This window comes from Felis catus, chromosome B4 (assembly GCF_018350175.1).
Source record: "Felis catus isolate Fca126 chromosome B4, F.catus_Fca126_mat1.0, whole genome shotgun sequence".
NCBI classification, from domain to species: domain Eukaryota; kingdom Metazoa; phylum Chordata; class Mammalia; order Carnivora; family Felidae; genus Felis; species Felis catus.
The window spans coordinates 50,677,310-50,694,321 of NC_058374.1; the positions used below are offsets into that span (position 1 = coordinate 50,677,310).

General features: G+C 37.4%; 1 protein-coding gene and 1 long non-coding RNA gene across 3 annotated transcripts in view; one reads left to right on the forward strand and one right to left on the reverse strand.

Moving 5' to 3' along the window:
- LMO3 (LIM domain only 3) overlaps positions 1-2,925 on the reverse strand; it is a 391,565-nt gene extending 388,640 nt beyond the window's left edge. For both annotated transcript variants that reach the window (XM_045061446.1, XM_023256804.2), the window contains exons 1-2: positions 2,778-2,925; positions 1,506-1,593 (exon numbers count right to left, since the gene is read on the reverse strand). The gene's annotated coding sequence lies outside the window, so the exon portion shown is untranslated. The remainder of the gene's footprint in view (positions 1-1,505; positions 1,594-2,777) is intronic.
- LOC123386546 overlaps positions 2,886-17,012 on the forward strand; it is a 441,703-nt gene continuing 427,576 nt past the window's right edge. The window contains exon 1 of the long non-coding RNA XR_006600567.1: positions 2,886-3,159. This is a non-coding gene — a long non-coding RNA (uncharacterized LOC123386546). The remainder of the gene's footprint in view (positions 3,160-17,012) is intronic.

A 17,012-nucleotide genomic window follows, 5' to 3' on the forward strand; every position in this document is an offset into this window, starting at 1 on the left:
ATACAACGCACAAGAATTTGGGACATGGCTAAAGGAGTGCCGGGAGGGCAAAACATGGCCTTATATTGGGGCAGGTGAGAGGGAGATTTAAATTATTAAGACTTCTAAAGAAATCAGAAAAAGTCCAAATTATGCAGAAGAAAATAATAAAGAACAAAACTCAATTAATATAGAAGATTAAACCAAAATAAAGAGGAAATCAGTGAATCCAAAAATAGGTTCTTTGGTTGGGGCGCCTGGGTGGCGCAGTCGGTTAAGCGTCCGACTTCAGCCAGGTCACGATCTCGCGGTCCGTGAGTTCGAGCCTCGCGTCAGGCTCTGGGCTGATGGCTCAGAGCCTGGAGCCTGTTTCCGATTCTGTGTCTCCCTCTCTCTCTGCCCCTCCCCCGTTCATGCTCTGTCTCTCTCTGTCCCAAAAAATAAATAAACGTTTGAAAAAAAAAAAAAATAGGTTCTTTGGAAAAAAATCAAGAAAATTCGTAAGTTTCTAGGTAGATTAGTCAAGAGTAAAAGAGAAAAAAAACAACAAATTACCAACATCAGGAGAAAAAGAATGGCCATCACTACAGATTCTACTAATATATGTATATATATTATACAGCACAGAGCCCAATGTGGGGCTTGATCCCATGAACTGTGAGATCATGACCTGAGCTAAAACCAAGAGCTGGACACTTAACCAGCTGAACCACCCAGGCATCCGCAGACTCTACTAATATTAAAATCAAAACAAGGAAATATTAAGACCAACTTTAGTTCAATAAATTCAACAGCTAGGATGAAAGGGACAAACTCCCTTAAAGACACAAATTACCAAAACTGACCAAAGAAAAATTTTAAAAACTTTAAAAACCCTTTCCAATTAAAAAAAATGAAATTATAAATATTTTCCTACAAAGAAAATTCTAGATGTATTAACTGGTGAATTCCCTCAAACATTTAAGAAAGAATTATTACCAACTCAATGCCAACACTTCCAGAAAAACAGAAGAGGAAGAAACCCTTTTCAACTACTTTTTCTGTAAGGCCAGTATTATCCTCATAACAAAATTAGACAGATAACTTTATAAGAAAAATATATAAGAATCCCTCACAACCATACATGCAAAAATTATATTAAAAATTACCAAATTTAAACAAATTTAACATATTGCTTAAATGTATATATATATATATATATATATATACACATATATATATACACACACACATACATATATATATGAAGAGAATATGTAATATCTACTCTGGTAATGCAAGTTTGCTTTAGTCCAAGAAATCAATGTGATGCATCATATTAATACAAAAAAAAAAAAAACAACTGTAAGAACATTTTTTAAATGCAAACAAAAGCACTTAACAACCTTCTTTACCCATTCTTGGTTAGTAATACAAAGAAAAAGAAGAAGAAGAAAAAAACTCCCAGTGAATAAGGAATATAGGAACGGAAAGAAAACACCTTAATCTGATTAAGAATGGTTATGGAAAAACTCTACCTCCCTTACCTTTTACTGGTTCACGTATTTTAGCAATGCAGTTGGGTCACTGAATGTGGATGTTTCCAAAAATGGATCATCTCCAAGCGGTTGCTTGCTGTGTAAAAATCAAGACAAAATAGAAAGTTTTGTGTATTTAGTTTTAAAAGTGGGAATTCTACTCTGATCTGTGCTGGAAATGATGCAGCTTTCTTTCCAGGCCAGCCTAGTTAGTATATGTTCCAAAAGGGAGTGTAGGGGGTTCAAATATAATTCTGGTTCAGCTAAGTTGGTTCTCTTATTGTATTGACAGAATCCTAAATTATAAGGATAATGACCATGTCGTTGAGAACTGCTTACTGGGTCCCACAGCGGCTCTTGTGGGCCGAAGTCAGCGATGTAATGGGTCTCTGCAAGTTTTATAAAAATGCTCTTGTCATTCGTGCATCAGATCTTTTCGGAAGAAAATTCTGGGTGTAAGTAGGAGATGATTAGGAAAATACAACACTAAATAACAAGCATATCTTGGAGATATTGTTGGTTCAATTCCAGACTACCACAATAAAGTGAAGAATACAATAAAGCGAGTCAATTTTTCAGTTTCCCAGTGTAAAATTTACGTTTACAGTGTATTGTAGTCTATTAAGTGTGCCAAACATTGTCTAAAAAAAAAAAACAAAAAACACCCCACAATGTTCATACCTTAATTAAAAAGCATGTTATTGACAAAAAAAAAATGCTATCATCTGAGCTTTCAATCATAATCACTGATCACCATAACGAATATCATAATGAAAAAGTTTAAAATATTCCAAGAATTACGAAATTTGACACAGAGACATGAAGTGAGCAAATGCCGTTGGAAAAATAGTGCCAACTGACTTGCTTAATGCAGGATTGCCACAAACTTAATTTATAAAATATTGAGGTGTCTGTGAAGTGCAATAAACAAGCTCACTAATATTAGGTATGCCTGTATGCAAATGAGATTCACCAGAAGCTTGCAAGGACCTCGACCAGGGCAAATGTCTGAAGAGGCTGGGTCATAGGAGAGGGCCTTTGCAGGTCCAAAACGACAGCCTAAAGTTGCAGTGCCTACATGCCTTTGTGGAACATTCCTGCCGAATGCAGAGCTGGAGGGTTTTCAACTCTCTTGTGAGGAGGGGCCAGGGTGGCAGGACCGGGTATCCCTGCATTAAGAGACATCTGGGAATTCTGGGTCTTTGTGAAGCCCAGGACCCCACGAGGCAACTAATCCATGGGGGCTGAATACTGCCCATATTACCTTACTTCACATATTACCTTAGAAGGGGAGCTCCCTTCACGCTGGAAACTCTGCAGGCGGTTGGGGTCTGACACATATTCCACTGGCTTGGAGGGCGGAGTCTGCCGGGAGCCAGTTTACGAGAGCGCGCTGTGCATGCGCACTGTGCACGCAGCGCAGATCAGGGTAACCGAGGACGTGAAAAGCCAAGCCTCTGGAGGAGCCGCGTCTGAGGAGCAGGCTCCTGGAGTTAAAAGGCATCTGCCCAATTCCAAACCCTAACCTACAAGTATGCACACATTTCTCCTGAAGTCTGGGCTGCCTTGCCAGGTCTGGATTATGTGGACTGGCTGCTGCATCTTCAAGTAAGACACACGTGGTAGCCTTGATTGCTGCAGAAGCCTGGGACCCCGGCAGACAGTAAGTTCATGTGGGCACTCTCACCCATTTCAGCAAAGCATCACGGTGATATCCAGGGGGTGGACTCCCTCCATCCTGGAGGCTACGCTGGTGGATGGATGGGCTGTTGCTCCACCGGCATGAAGGACCTGGCTGCCCGAGGGTGGCTTATGAATGCAAAGTGCGCATGCCCCGGTTGTCAGTTTAGTGTCGCTAGGGACCTGGGACAGGCCAAGCATGGCTAGAGGCTGAATCACAAGAGCAGGTTATTGGAAGTACCTGATGTCTGCTTAATTCCTTTTTTTTTTTTTTTAATTTTTTTTTTTTTATTTTTGAGAGGGGGGCGTACAGGGCAGAGAGGGAGGGAGACACGGAATCTGAAGCAGGGTTCAGGCGCCGAGCTGCAGCACAGAACAGGTGTGCGAGAGGGCTCGAACTCACAGACCCAGAGATCACGCCCTGAGCTGAAGTTGGACTCTCAACCTTAATGAACCACCCAGGTGTCCGGTGTCTGCCTAATTCTAAACCTTAACCTACCTTACCTGCTGAAGGCAGAGCTGGAGGAATCTTGACTGCCTTCCATAGGCAGGTCATATGATTGACCTGGGTATCATTCAGGACCTCAAGACTGGGACCATTCCAAATAGAGACTGACTGCCCACAGTTTGAAGGTGCCACCTCACAAAGATTTTCTGGTGGTTGGCTGTATTCAGGTGGTTGGGTTCCCACCTGTGCTCCAGAAGTCTGGAGGGCCCCGAAGCCAAAAGCTGGCTACAGAGGGCAGACTATGCATGTGCAGGCAGTTCAGGTCAGGATAACCATGACCAGGGACTTGGAGCATGACAATGTGGAAAGAGGCACTGGGGCTGTGGGGTATCTGGCATCCGCTTGATTCCAAACCTTAATCTACATAAGTGCACGTATTTCCCCTGAAGGCAGAGCTGGAGGAATCTGGACCACCTTACCAGGGCTAGATTGGGTGGACTGGCCACGGTATCTTCCAGTAAGAGACACCTGGGAGCCTTTATCGCAGCAGAAAAATAAAGAAAGAAAAGAAAAACAAGAAAAGAAAAAGATTTTGTAGAGATGTGCCAACCAGGCACCTAGTGAAGTGAGACTGGTATTTCTGATCTTAGTCATTTAGAATCATCCTGCAGCCTTACTCATGAAGGAAAATCACCTTGGGTAGCACCCCAGCTGTGACAAGCTTAAATTTAACTGATTTATTGGGTTGCTATTCATCACCAGAAAGCTTTGACTAAAACCAGATCAACATTCCCGTTAAACTTACTGAGGAATCTGTTGGAAACAAGAGAAATGGTCTCACTCCCACAACTTCCCTAAATTGTAGGAAAATACCAATACATATTTATGGGTATTTTCCTTGTCTACACTGAAGTCTCTTTTTGAGGAGATGAAAGCTACCTGGCTGGTGGTATAGATAAACAGGATGGATTAGACTGACTTCCTCTCTGTCCAGCCTTCAAAGACTATGACCAGACAATTATTTGAACTAAATTGATAATTTTAAGACTTACCAGCCAGCCAGCCAGCAGGCCATATCAGAAGGAGGGTCAAGCTGTGCCTTCCAACTCTTATGAGTCTCACTTTGAAGGGCCCCAATAATATTTTCTTATGTCCCTGGGATTAATGTCTCTTATTTAGTATCTAGGCATGAACTTGCTTTCATGTGAAAACACAGTGATTAACCCTAGGAATGGTTATAAAATAGCTTCAGGTGTTTAAGAAATCACCACTAGTAAATCATACAGCTTTCAGATGACTATGGAGCTCTCTCCAAAACTGGGTCAGCCTTATTTACTTGAGATAGGATTGAGGTTGGGAGGAGTTTCTCAGACGATAACAACAAAGGCTTTATTTATGAATATCTTCTGGGGAGTTTTCCCTACCACTAATAGGAGGCATAGAATTAGAATAGATGGCAGTGCCTGGGTGACTCAGTCGGTTAAGCATCCGACTTTGGTTCAGGTCATGATCTCTCAATCCATGTGTTCGAGCCCTACATGGGGCTCTGTGCTAACAGCCCAGAGCCTGGAGACTGCTTCAGATTCTGTGTCTCCCTCTCTTTCTCCACCTCCCCTGTTCACACTCCTGTCTCTCTCTCAAAAAATAAACATTAAAAAAAAAAAGATGGTATAAAATTTGTCTCTGATTTTAGTTGAAGTGATTGATGATAGCACCTTGATTGTGGAAGGCATGTAGATCATACTTACTAGCCAGAGTTGTAGACTACAGAATGCTCCTAGGTCTCCTGCTTTCAGGCCAAGGCGAAATCTATGCAATCTCTCATACATCGTACTAAACTTGGATTAATGCCTTAAACCGAGTGGAAAGGTCAATAAAGAAACATAGTAGAAAGCCATCTACCTTTCCAAGGTAGACACTGAAATTTTATGGAATAGAGGTTGGGTTCAGGATCCTAGGATTGTACTGCAATACTCATCCTCATCCCATTGCTTGTAGTCTGTTTGAAGTAGCCTTAATTAGATGAAACAAATACACTAAGTAGCTTTGGCCCATCTCCTGGGGAAATTTTTCAGAAGCTAAGATGATGTAGAATTAATTGATGGCCGAATATGATTGGTAAACAATTCTCCACACATCTCTCATGTTTCTGTACCTTTTGTGCATAGAGGCACTGATAGCCTTCGTTCTTTTCAATGATGCCTGTATAGTGAATGGTTGTGAAAGACAGTATCTCCCTCCAGAGCAGAGCAGATATGCTTACTTCAGTGGGAAATACAAGAGAGATATCCAGTACAGTAGAGATAATCTCTCTTTGGAGCAACTGTTTGTCAGGTTGGTTATAGCTTCTTGTAAAATATTAGAAATCTTAATCTTGGGGTTCGTTAGCTATGATGCAAATCCATTGTATATGCAACATTCACCTTTACTACCCCTGCATTTGGCTGCATGGGATTGGGGGGTCATGGGGAATTGATGTGAATAGGAAACTCATGCTGCTTGTTCTGCTTTGAGAACTAAAGTTCTTTGTCTCTGATCCAGGAGTCTCATGATTTCTGCCTTCATTCATAAAATTCTGAAAGCTTGTTAGCTTTCAAGTAGGGTAAAATCTCAGACCCTTCAGTTTTTGACATTGAGTTGGATATAAATGCTTCAAGTGAGCATTTTTTCTTTGTTACTCATCTTAGGGGAAAAGCATTGGTATTTCACCATAAAGTATGATGTTAGCTGTAGTTTTTTTTTCCTTAAATGACCTTTTAAAAATTTCCTTTTTATTCTGAATTTGTTGAGTTTTTATGAGGCATGTCTGCTGGATTTTGCCAAATGCTTTTGCTATGTTTATCAAGATGATCACATAATTATAATTTTTTAGTCTTTTAATATGGTGAATTATATTCATTTTTGAATGTTATACAACTATGCATTTATAATTCTTCACTTATAGTATCCTTTTCATACATTGAGTTTAATTTGTTAAAAGTTGGTTAAGCATTATTTTGCAGCGAGGTTTATGAGGGATATTGCTATGCATTTTGTTTTTGTTTTATTATAGTATTGTCTGATTTTGGTGTCAGGGTAATCATGGCCTTATAGAATTAATTGGGAAATATTTTTTTTCTGTCTGAAAGAGTTTGTGTAGAACTGGTATTATTTATTCTTTATTTGGTAGAGCGGCGCCTGGGTGGCTCAGTCAGTTAAGCTTCCGACTTCGGCTTAGGTCACAATCTCATGGTTTGTGAGTTTGAGCCCCATGTCAGACTCTGTGCTGACAGCTCTGAGCCTGGAGCCTGCTTCAGATTCTGTCTGTCAGTCTGTACCTCTCTCTCTCTCTGCCCCTCCCCTGCTTGTGCTCTCTCTTTCTCTTTATCAAAAATAAATAAATATTTTTAAAAAAGAATATTAAATATTTGGTAGAAAATTCATTGATTTTTTTAAAACTTTTTAAGTTCTCTCACATACCAAATCAAAGCCATGAATTTCTCCTAATCTTGCTTTAGCCACATCCTATGTCTAAAGTTGTGTCTATGTTTTCTTTATCACTTAATACAAAATATTTTTTACTTTCCCTTGTGATTTCTTCTTTCACCATGGATTATTTAGATTGTGTATATTGTGAAATGTCCATAAATTTGTTATTTTCTACATATGTTCTTATTGTTTTCTCATTTAACTCTATTGTGGTCAGTAAATACACCCTAGAGTGTTTCAGTTTTTCTAAGTTGTTTGAGACTTGTTTTACGGCCTATTGTATACTCTGTTTTAGTGAATATATCCTGTGCATTTGAAAAAAATGTGTATTCAACTCCTTATACATGTATTCTTTTTTAAAATTTTAGATTTTTTTTAAAGTTTATTTATTTTGAGAGAGAGAGAAAGTGTGCACTCATGAGTGGGGGGAGGGACAGAGAGAATGCCAGGCAGGCTCCACACTGTCAGCACAGAGCCCTACTCAGGACTCAATTTCATGAACCATGAGATCATGACCTGAGTGAGAATCAAAAATTGGAGGATTAACCTATTGAGCCACCCGGGTGCCCTTGTAGTATTCTTTATGTATCTATTAGATTATGTGATAGTGTTGTTCAGGGTTTCTACAACCTTACTGATTTTCTTTCTACTCTCTTACATTAATTCCTAAGAGAGAAATGTTTCAAATCTCCCACTCAAATTGTGGATTTCTCTATTTCTCCTTTCATTTCTCTGTTTTTTCTTTCTTTTTTTGTTTTTGTTTTTGTTTTTGTTTTAAAGCTCACCTGTTGGGTATATATATGTTTAGAACTGTTCTATCTTTTAAAGCATTGATGTTTTATCATTACAAAATGTTTTTCTTATCCCTTACAGTATCCCTTTCCTTCAAGTATATTTTGATATTAATATAATCATTTCTGCTTTCTTAAGAGTAAGAGTTACATAGTAGAATATTTTCCATTCTTTTAACCTACTCATATCCTTAATATGCAAAGTTTCTTGTAGACAGTATATTAGATCTTGACTTTATTCAGTCCAATATTTGTCCTTTAATTTACATATTTAGACCTTTATTTAATGTAATTATCAATACTTTTCATTTCAGTATATCATCTTATTAACTATTCATCTTAATCTATTTTTTGTACCCTTTTTTTGCTTTTTTATTACTTCCTGTAGATTTTTATTATTTTTAAGTATATCTTTTGTCTCTATTGACTAATTTGCTGTATCTCTGTTGTATTTTTGTTTACTTTATAAACAATAAATAAATAATTATATTACAAATACTTTTTAAGTGAATTAAAATATGCTATATTTATCCCATCTTTAACATTTCTAATATTCATTTTTTTTTGTAGAGGTTAAAGTTTTTACTAGTATTATTTTCCTGGTGCTTTCTACTCCACCATCCTCCCAGAATCTTTTCTCATTCTCATTTTCAACTGGATATTGTATATCATGAATGTTATATTCAGATTTTATTGTCTCCCTTTCAAGAATATTGAAGTTTGCTTTAGAAAAGAGTTAAGTTACTTTTTTGGCCAACTTACTCCTTTAGATATTTGTTTTTAAGCAGTATTAGCTTATGTTTATAATAGTATTTACTCTACTTCTACCACTAAGACATGGCTCTTCATGGAGCTCTCCAAATTTTCCTGTTAACTCAAAGACATTTCTTCACTTGGCTGTCAGATAAAGGACATGGAAGACATAATTTTACCAATATATTTTCATAAGGATTACTGGAGACATTGTGGTAAAGATACTCTTGAAAAAAATTGTCTACACAACAGTGAAAGTGTATTACACTAAAAGGAAACAAAATCTTAAAAGTTAATTTCCTATCTTTTAGCAACCTCTTTTCATATTGTCTATGTCTTATCCTCTTGTGATGTACTGTTGATGACTTATTCAGATTTATCTTTTAAGTCATAAATCCTTTGAATATGTTTGTTTTTAATTTTAAGAACTGTTGTCAACTGAAGGGCGTCTGGGTGGCTCAGCTGGTTAAGTGTCTGACTTCAGCTCAGGTCATGATCTCACAGCTTGTGGGTTCAAGCCCTGCGTCAGGCTCTGTGCTGAAGGCTCAGAGCCTGGAGCCTGCCTGGATTCTGCTCCCTCTCTCTGCCCCTCCCCTCCTCATGCTCTGTCTGTCTCTCTCTCTCTCTCTCTCTCTCTCTCTCTCTCTCTCTCTCTCTCTCTGTCAAAAATAAATAAACATTAAAAAAAAACCAACCTGTTATGAACTGAGTAGTGTTTCTCCAAAATTCATACACTGAAGCCTTAACCTCCAATGTCACTATATTTGGAAATATGGCCTTTAAGGAGGTAATTAAGGTTAAATGAGGTGATAAGGGTGGAGCCCTTATCTGATGTGACTCGTGTCCTTTTAAGAAGAACAAGAGAAACCAAAGCACCTATCTTCATGTGTACACACAGAGAAAAGGCCATGTGAGAACATAGTAACAAGGCTCTGTTAGCAATTTGGGGAGAGAAATTTCACCAGAAATCAACCCTACTGACACCTTAATCTTGGACTTCCAACTTCTAGAGCTGTGAGAAAACATTTTTTTGATGTTTAAGCCTCCTAGTCTGTGGAATTTTGTTATGATAGCCCACGGAGACTAATAAAATATGGCTTTAGATTTTTACAGAAAAAAAATTTGGTACTTTTTCAAACCATTGTATTCTGATTTGACATTGTCCTATCTTTCACTCATAATTTCCAATTTAAAAAAATTTGTATGAATATACTAATCATTGTCTTAGCTCAGGCCATTATGACAAAAACTGTAGACTGGGTAGCCTGATAACCAATACTTATTTCTCACAGTTTTGGAGGCTGGAAAGTCCAAGATGAGGGCTCTGGGTGAAAGGCCACTTCCTGGCTTTCAGACAACCACCATCCTTTTGTGTTCTCATGTGGGAGGGGAGAGGACACCCTGGTCTTTCTTCTCTTACAAGGACACTAATCCCTTCATGGGTTCTCATCCTTATGACCTCATTTAAACTTAATTACCTCCCAAGGTCCCATTTCCAAATATCATAATATTGAAAGTTAGGGCCTCAACACATGAATTTTTAAGTGACATAAACATTCAGTCCATAATAACCACCCTCATTTTTATGGCCATTAGGATTTTTCCGTTATTTCTGTTTCTTGATGTGAGATATGGTACCTTTATCATCTTACTTTCTCTGATAATGTTTCATTTCTTTGTGTAGTTTATTTTTATGAGTTAAACCCGTGAAAGTTCAGGGTTTTTTTTGGGGGGGTGTTGGTTAGGGAAGTTGTGTCTTGGGTTAGGAAGCATCTGTCCTGGGAGGTTTCACATTTCGTTTTGTTTTGTGTCTGGGCAGTATATGTCTATTGTGAATTTGGATCCCACAGAAGGATATATAGACAAACCATGAGGATTCTCTATTTTTTCTCATGTCTGTTTATATTCTTATGGGGACAAGAAGTTGAAAGGTATTTTTGTTTTTAATTGTTCTAGTTTTTGTCTCATGGATATGGTAGTTTTTCATAACTACCTGCTTGATATAACTAAATTGAAGCTCCTATAGTTTATTAGACATTTGGAATAAACCTCTCAGGTCTATATCTGGCTCTAGTACTCCATTGAACCATTTTGACTTCAGCTTTGAGTCACTACATTATTAAGATTTTGAGTTCAGTTTCTGAAAATTTGGGATTTACCTTTCTTTTGTGGTTGGTTACTTATTTAAATAGCTTTTGCTCTATTTTTTCCAATATTTCTAACTGTTTATTGGAGAGAATAGCCTTCCGTGTTAGCTCAGTCTCTGGCTCATAAATCTATTTAACCTCTTTAGGTCTATGTTTCTAGATCTGTAAAATGGAGATAATTACTCTTAACTTACTGGGTGTTTGTGAAAACAAATTAAATTAATGCATGTTAATGAGTTAGCATATTGCTTAGTAAATCATAAATATTCAGTATATATACTTCATTAGTATTATAATTCTAAGCAACATGCATTTAAATTATGACATAAGAAGGTACCAAAACTCAGCATTTGAAGCAATTTGAAACTGCTCATTTCTTAAATTTTCTAGTGAAAGATTGCTTAAGAATTTTTCTTCGGGGCGCCTGGGTGGCGCAGTCGGTTAAGCGTCCGACTTCAGCCAGGTCACGATCTCGCGGTCCGGGAGTTCGAGCCCCGCGTCGGGCTCTGGGCAGATGGCTCAGAGCCTGGAGCCTGTTTCTGATTCTGTGTCTCCCTCTCTCTCTGCCCCTCCCCCGTTCATGCTCTGTCTCTCTCTGTCCCAAAAATAAACATTAAAAAAAAAAAAAGAATTTTTCTTCATATCCAAAATGTAGAGAAAATTATGAGATAGATTAGTCTCTGTATTATTTATTTTTGATGAATTTCCTAATATATGTTAAATTTCCTACAAGTGCTATTATGTTTTGGGGTTACTGTTTGAGCTTTGCAATTTTCTACAAAGATTTCATGTATAAAAGACTTTGGTATTCTGTATTCTGCTAGAAGACTTTTTGAGCAGATGTATTTTTCATTCTCTTTATACAACATTGATGTCTAATGAATGGATTTTAAAATCTTATAATTGTAAAAGAGAGGTTGTTAGGACTGAGGGCAGAGGATTTGTAATTCAGAACTTCTGATATTTTTTAATGATCCAGTTTAATGGTTCTAAAAATCTATATATACATATTATATTTCTTGTATTGATTAAAACAGTTCCAAATCATTTGAAGGATGAACACGGAAGCTCTGTGGAATCTTTATCCTTAGGGAAGTGTGGTCGGGTGCAAGAAGGTGAATGTATTGAGTTAAATTAGTAAATAATTAAGAGTGGTTAAAACAACAATGTTCACACATTTTTAATTTAAACCCTGTTCAATCCTTTTAAAATGTATTTGAATCTGCAATTATTTAAGCGGTGAGGTATGCACTGAAGAGAAAGTAAAACTATAGATTTTAAGAATGTAGCTGGAGGTAATATATAAATCCAATTGATCAGTCTGGCAGAGAATTGATGCCACAATTTGTACCCACTGGCATTTTCTCTCTCTTACTCAACTGGCTTGAGAACATTATCAGAAAGTCAATATAATACGCCAATATAGTGATATACTTTCAGTCATAAGTCCCTTGTTCAGATTAAAACTTAGTTGCTCACATTGTGGATAATAATGGACAGAGAGCCTGACTCCATCTCACTATGTGTCATCTAGAAAGGACTTGACTCAACTTCACTACAAGTTTCCATGTAGTTATCAACGATCTTAAGAGCCAGCCAAACCAGTAACGGAGGATGTCTGTCTCTTCAGAACAACAACAACAAAAAAAGACAGAGAGGGAAAGATCTTATGTACCCAGCACTGAAGTCTGGCTTCAGACCTCTCTCAAGCAGCCTTCTGTCTCCGACTGCCTTTCCTGATGTTCTGATTAAGTTACCTTTAAAATTCACTCTTGATTTCAATGCTTGATTCTTTTTCTCTTTTAATTTATTAATGTGTTTACCGCCTCAGCATTATCTTTACAGCTCATTCCTTTCCAAGCTTGCTCATTCCTGAAAAACTATTAGGAGACTTTTACTTTCTTTCATTTGTTGTAGAAGAATTTAATTTTGAAAGTTTTTATGTCACATAGCTTTCTATTCTCTAACAGCACAAAACTATGAGAAGGCCTCTACAGCATATTTTTTGTCCTCAGTAAATGTGTTCGAGTTATTGGCAGCTTTAACAGAGTAAGCATATGTTGATCATTATATCATCAGAACTTTTGATTCCATATATTGTTGTACAGCACATTCCATACATGTCCCATCTAAGCTTGGCTAAGACAATATCCTACAATCTGTACTGCTTACCATATCTGCCTAAAGTGAGGATGATGATCATTTCTGCAATAGACTGTTACTGTTGAGGCACAACTAGTCCAGATATTTATCAGTAATCATTCTTACAAGATTTCTTTAATTTGGGGCATGAGAAAGGCCAGACAGCTTAATTATAGAATGGAAATTCTATACTGCATATTTTGCAGTTAAGTCATTTGCATAGTCATTCATTCATTTGTACACTTCATTTGAAAATATGTGCTGAATGTCTACTGTGGACCTAGGCACTACACTAGGTGCTGGCATATAGTTGGGGGATGGATACAAAGTTGGTATTCCAACATGAGATCTATATCCTAGCATGGAATACAATCAATTAGCAAGCATACATCAGTATATGTCAGATGAAGGTGAATGCTGGGGAGAATAAGATGGTAAGGGGGAAAGATCTTGTATGTTCTGAGAAGGGCTAAGGATATGGGATGGTCATGAAAGACTTCCCTAATTAGGTGATATTTGAGCAAAGACCTGAAGGAAGTAAAAAAGCAAACTGTGTTAACACGTGGGAAAACAGCATTAACGGCAGAAAGAAAAGCAGCTACAAGTCTCTGACACTGAGGCATGCTGGCAAGACACATGGACATTAGCATGCCTGGAGCAGACTGAACAAAGGGAAAGGTCTTAGGTTGCATTCCTCCGAGCTGCAGATTGATGTGCCAGTGATTTGTAAAGAAATTGATGAGGGAGGGGAAAGTAAAAAAGCTAAATATGAGTGCAATCTCAAGTGAAATCCTCACCTCAACAAATTCCTCTGGGTGTTCTGGAGTATAAGTTACCTTCACAGAATTGTACCACCTTGAGGTAAGAGAACTGGGCTTTTATGTGTCTACACTAGTCAGTTGTTGGCTGTGGGCAGCCCTCAGCAGACTTATCAGTGCCTCTGGGCAAGACAGGTTCTACTGCTCAAGATAGTCTCCTGAAAAAGGCTGCAGGTGCCAGGCATGCAGAAGTTATGGGAATGGGTGAATGGGTACATAGAACCAGAAATATTATCCCAGGACATCAAAGAGAACATGGGATCAGAACACTTACCAATATTCAGCCTCCCCTGCATTGTGATACAGCCCTGTAACTGAAATGTAGCAAATGAAATACAGAACTCGAGTCCTTAAATGACCGTGGGAAGAATTCAACCTATATATTTTCAAAACCAGTTTGCACTGTGACATTAATGATAAATAACATAATATTTATATATTTATAATATAGAATTATAATTTATAATATTTATAAATAATTCTTTATAAAACTTTTATTATTTTGGACGTTATACCTATTGGCAAGGGTTAGTCTGCCATATCAGTTAGCAAGTTTTTCTTTAAGATATTTATGTTTTGAATAGATTTTTCTGCCTGTGATGAAAATAAAAGACCTTAGGGGGATAAGTGATAAATCAGTGACACCAGTTAGGAGGGTACTGCAATGGTTTTGGAAAGCCAGCAGGCCTTGCTTAGTATGGATTTCGAAATTCTCTATTTTTGTTCAGTCTAAGTGTGCCTTTCTTTGTCTCTCTCCCTCTTCCTCTCTTTCTCTCTCTCCCTCTCTCTCCCTTCCCTGAGTGCCTCTTCCCATCTTTGTTAATCCTCTTATGAAACATAATTATTCAAATTAGGTAATTTTTTATTATCTGTCTACATCTTAATGTCCATATCTTATATGAGTATTTATTAACTGTTGAAAGACATTGTTTCTGGTTACTGTGCCTTTTTTCCCCTCATCTCTCCCCTTGTTAATATTTTCCACATATGCAAGATGGTGGGATACATTTTGGGTTGCTCCTTTTTGGGGAAAATTGACTTCTGTCTTTGGTCCAAGCAAAAGATCTTTTTTTTTTCTAATTTACTGATTTATTTTGAGAGAGATGGAGAGAGAGATGAAGAGGGAGAGATAGAGAGAGATGGAGAGGGAGAGATGGGGAGAGAGAGAGAGACAGAGAGAGAGACAGAAAGAGAGAAAGAAGGAGAGAATGAGAATCTCAAGTAGTTTCTGCACTGTCAGTGCAGTGCCTGATGTGGGGCTTGAACTCACAAACCACAAGATTATGACCTGAGCCAAAATCAAGAGGTGAATGCTTAACTGACTGAGCCACCCGGGTGCCCCCAAAAGATTTCTTCCTTAGCAGCACATGTTCACTACAGTCCAAAATAAAAAAGCACTGACTTGGATAAACAAGAAAAACATGTACCCATACACATCAATATAAACATAGAATAAATAGAAAAAATATGTTTAGAAAATATTTATTTTGCCTGTCTATATCAAGAATAAAAAATCAAGATAACTTTTATCATTATGATTTCTGCTGATTCCTTACTGAAGCAGTGTACTATATCTTTTTTTACTACCTTTGTGTAAATTATCTTACTGAAAGAGTAGAAGACAAACATTCCTTTTTTATTTTGGTTTTCCATTTTTTTCTTCTCTGATTTTCTATTGGAAAGTAAATGTAAGAGTAAAATACATGTATGCCTCTGAGTATATATGTGAGATGTTTAGCCATTAAATCTGTAGCAAATGGTGTGTAACCTCTAGCGGTGAATATGCTGTGTGTAATTGTCAGTGTATCAGATTTATTTCTTATGGAATAAGCAAAATTCATACTTTGCCTTTATAAATTTTAAGGAAGAAAAAACAGATTTTGTGTAAAAATCCAGAGTATAAACTGAACATACATCTGCAGGTTTGTACATAAGTATTTAAATATTTGTATTTGTAAGTGTTTGTACATAAGGTTTTGTACGTAAGTTTGTACATAAGTATTTAATAAGGATCTTTCTAGATATTCCTGTTGAAACCCAGTCTCTCTGCACAAAGAGATATGCTACATTATTAGAGATGTATATTCCTGTTTACTTTATTGGGTTTTGAGTGACATGATGTATGCAGAGTTGACTCAATACCTTATACATGGAAAAGGAAAATAGTTATAAAGAGCTGCCAATATTTCAGTGGGTTGTAGTGGTACGTACAATATTTTTCAAAAAGTGAACACATGTGTAAGAAAGCATCAATGAGAGAGAACATACTTCTAGGTCACAAGAAAATTAGTTCTGCCAGCGTTTCTATAGAAAAGCAAATGGATTACCACTAAAAAATATTTTGTAGCTTTCTACAGTTATATTATATCTCAGTTCTGCTTCTGGGATCATTTTAGTTTCCAGAGTAAACGATTGGGTAAATTTTACTAGATTTATATTATAGTTACCACTATGAGGATTGTTGCTTTGTGTTTGACGTTAAGAAAGGGGCGTTGCCCTCAGAAAGGGGCACCTGGGTGGCTCAGTCGGTTGAGTGTCTGACTCTTGATCTCAGCTCAGGTCATGATCTCACGGTTCATGAGTTTGAGCCCCAAGTCAGGCTCTGTGCTGACAGTGTGGAGTCTCCTTGGGATTTTCTGTCTCTCCCTCTCTCCCTCTGCCCCTCACCTGCTCATAAGCGCACACTCTCTCAAAATAAAGAAATCAACTTAAAAAAAAAAAGTAACTCTAAACATACACTATGACTGTACCAGTGGTTCAGTTTTCTCTCCCATTGTCCTACCACTTTATCTAGATTCTATCCTACACAAAGAACATTTCTAGGACCAGGACTCAGACTTGGAAAACTTGAATGGGGAGAGTAGTCAGAAAAGCTCTGAAAGATGAGTGTATCTTTAATAGGGCACTTTGAGATGGCTGCATGTATGGACGAATGGGCAGACTGAGGACAGTATAATGGCAGCTAAAGTCTATGTAGTTAGTGAAAAAGAGAAATGGAGCATAGTAATAAAATGAGTGTTTTTTTTTTAATGCCCCTGTTGGAGAGGGAGTATACAAAAAGAAATTTTGTTATAGAGAAACCTGGTTTAACAAATACCTGTGTGATGATTTGATTGTGTTTTAGCTTAAGTTCTCTGTAAGCAGAGTATGATTTATTTCCAGGTAGTATTTGGAAGGTAATTACAAACAACAGGGTAGATGTAAGAAGAGAGAAAGGGAAGAAAATATGGGCCATTGAGACCTTGCTAAGAAGATTATGGAATATCTTT